Below are 3767 nucleotides of genomic sequence, written 5' to 3'. Positions count from 1 at the left end.
CGACCGCATAAACTGCTCGCTTTCCCGATCTGCCTGCGCGCACAAGGACCCTCGTGCCGTCGTGCCGCGGTGCGTGCGCGGGCCGGGTAGGGTAAACCCTTTGCTCCGCACCACCGGCGGTCGTCAGTGCGTGCGCGTTTCGCTGCACCCGCAGCCACGTGTTGCTCGGGTCCTCCCGGTCTCCGGTCCCCGGTCTCCTCCCCCTGCTAATCACACCTGACGTTTCGGCATTGCACGTCCTGATCGCCCTCTAGTGGAGCCCATCATCACTCATCAAGGGGGCCTTGACGCTGGCAGCGACGTCTCTCTTTGTCGTGGCCCGTAAACCTGCACACCGAACACGAGGAACGCCACATCCTGATGGCAATCACGATTAAACAAATGTACGCGCACTGCAACCTTAGATTACTACTCTAGCACTAGCTAAGTAGGCAGCACAGGGTAGTAAGTACCAACACAGGAATGCCGTCCACAATCGTGATGTGATGCGAGCAGAGCAGCTAGCCAGGCCACGCCAACCGAGCCTGTGCTCGTCTGACCGCGACTAATTAAGCATTAACCCGTCGGATCAAGCACATGGTAACACTGGAGATACGCATCCCGATCCTACACTGTAGGAGAGCTCCGTTGCGTCTGCGTGCGCCTCGCCTAGTGGCTGGCCGCCTGACATGAACCGCGTATGGGCATCCGGCGAGGGCGAGCGCATCTTCGTGGCCGGCACCGGAGCCATCCGATCGCCGACCCACTTGGGGAATTATGTTTTCTAAGACCCACTTGGAGGAATAGGGATTATTACACCGACGTGTCAGCGCCCCAGATGCGTTTCGCGTGCAGGAGGAGCACCGAGGCAGTGGCCGCCTACCCGGATCGATCGTTTTTCCTGGCGTCAGTAGCAGTACCGCGAGAGCATTTTCGTTACGTAAACGGAATAAAATAAAAGCAAAGGATGGATGGATGGACGGAGCGATTCCGGGCACGGTGCCGGGTCAACTCGCGAGGCTTGTGCGTGCGGTGCAGCGAGGAGCAGCATATGCAGCGCACCACTCCAGTTATTAGCCAAGAGTGCAAACTTTGGTCTGCGCTACGGCTAGTGCCGTCAGGTTCAGTGAACGCTTGGGTTCCCCCTAGAGCCTGCCTGCCTGCCTAGACGAAACGGATGGTGGCGACGGGCGGAGAAAAAGCGAAAAGGGGAGGATAAGATCTGCCTGAATCCCTCCATGCATGCATGAAAAAGGTCACCTGCGGCATCATCATCGGGGGAGTGAAGGGGACGGCATTAGTGGAATCTAGCCAGTAGCTCTCACAAACAACGAAAGCTTGTATGGGGCGACGTGTCGGGCGCGAGGAGCACCAGCTAGAGGGTGCACTCTGTGGAGAGACCGGGCTGCGCGAGTCGGCGTCAGCCGGCCCATATTTATTGGACCAGCCTGTTGCCTCGGCATATTTAAGCCGGCGATGGATGGATGGCCGCGCCGGGCCGAAATCCCGTCTCGGACGGTTGCACCCAGGCCACGGCAGCATATAAACAAATGCCACCAGAATACGCAAATAATGCTCACCGTAGAACGAACGAACAGCAATCATGACAATGGATGGGCCTCGCCTCGCCTCGCATAAGAAAAACAGATCAGCTTGAAGTCGAATAAATATCATTGAGTCGTCCATGTCAGCAGCACAGCGAATGGATTAAGAACACAAACGACGAACATAGTCCAACGATTTTATTTTTATAAGCTGAAGCGTATTATTTGGCCATTTTCCAAAACAAAAGGATAAGGGTCCGTTAGACAGATTATGATGAAAAGAGTATCAAATTCGAATATAAGAAAATTAAATAAGAGAGCAATGCATGGGTTCAAGATATTATCCTACTCCAGCCAGTCGGCAAACCTTGAATAAATACATCGAACAAGTGAACTGCTTTTATTTAGTTCAGCCGGCTCCTTTAATTTTTCTTAGCCTTGATGCCATTCATAAAGATTCCTAAAACCCACTTCTGCACTGACAAAACTAACAGATATCTATCATAGCGAAAGCCAGTGCCACTATGAAAAGGAAGGAAAAAAAATCCCTTTCCCAGTGAAACAGAGCCCTAGTTTTTATAGGCTTGCACAAAACAGTAGCTACAACTTGAAATCGATGGCAGATTATGAATCAAAAAATACATTAACAAACGCCAGTAAACAGACTAGTTCAAACAGTATAATCAGTTGTCAAAGCCAACTGGTGTAAAGCAGCTACTTTGGACTTGCTCCTCTGCCACAGGCAAATGGAAATGGATAAGAGGCTAGTGGATTGACGTGTTAAGATAGGGTTGCCCATACTAGTGGTGGTGAATTCAGGCTAATATTCTGAGACGCGCACGATTCAGTAAAAAGGAAGAAGACAATACAGAATGAAATTGTTGTACGTGTAAGCATGTGCAAGGATGTCTACGGGTTAAAAATGTCTGAATCTGTATTTTTCTTTTTAGACAATGCATGGATGATTAAAAACGGACATCTCCCTGACAAACAATTACTGATATATGTACATGTCAAAAAAATACTGATAATATGTAGTCTACACCAGACTTCACTGGTATAAGAAACAATTGAAATAAAAAGGATGCAAATTAATGCACTTCAACACCCAAAGCAGTATATACAAATCATTCTATCTTTCAACCTCAAGTCCAGTTTCAGCAAAGGGAGTTCGGAATTTCTATATATAAAAAATTAGGGGTTGATTAATCTATTGTGTATACAACATGTTTATCCAATACAACTGAAGCCTCATCCCTTCAAGAATCAAACTACATCAGCAATAGCCACTTATCATCAAAGGCTTCTTTGGAGACATCGCTAAAACAATTTTAAGACAATCAACATAAGTTCAACCAATACAATGGAAGCATGTATCCTTGGATAAACAATAACGCAATAGTCACGTATCATATCAAAGCCTCAGGACATCACAAATGAGCAAACTGGTGGTCCAAGTAAATCCATAACTCTTGCATATGGATGTGTGCTATGGCCAACCCTTGATCCTTCTTAGACGAGGACGCTGACTGTTAAGTAACGCTAGGTTCAGAAAAGACCGATAGTGTATTCCAAGAAACAACAGTTCTGGCACACACAAAAACCAAACAGCATGTTGGGCTTTTAGATGGGAAGTGACAAGCTACTAAACCTTTAGATCGACTGCATATTCAGGAATATTCATGACTATACCACACACAATGTTCTGTATTTAAGGAAACTCCCTCCTCACATAGAAGACAGAATCTGTGCTACTAAGAACTGACTAAAGACAATTACAGAAATTTAGCTTCACTAGCTTATCTCACAGTTTCATTACAGACTACAGCAGCAGCAAGGCACAGCTTACCCAATAACCAACTCAATGTGATCTTATGGAACGAAGAGTAAAAATCATATGTACAATGAAACCTTTAAATACAGATAAATGAGCATTGGTGGACTTTTTTAATTACATTTTCAGGTAGGTGGAGCAACATAATTGTGCTCCATATCAAAAGCTAGCCTTGACTCTGCTATCGCCTAGACTCTGCGAATGCATAGGTTATTACCAATATTACAGCAGACTTACATTTTCGCCATTCCTGAAGACAACTAGAACCAAGCATCATAATATAAAGTGGGCATATGATATTCCTAGTTACTCAACTGATGATATTCCCAGCATTGACTACTACTACATCCAAAGATTATACTTCATGAACTAGGTATCAGTGCAAATTTGGCACTATTCCTACTTTTACA

This window comes from Triticum aestivum, chromosome 3B (genome assembly GCF_018294505.1).
Source record: "Triticum aestivum cultivar Chinese Spring chromosome 3B, IWGSC CS RefSeq v2.1, whole genome shotgun sequence".
NCBI lineage: Eukaryota > Viridiplantae > Streptophyta > Magnoliopsida > Poales > Poaceae > Triticum > Triticum aestivum.
This window is presented reverse-complemented; position numbering follows the sequence as displayed.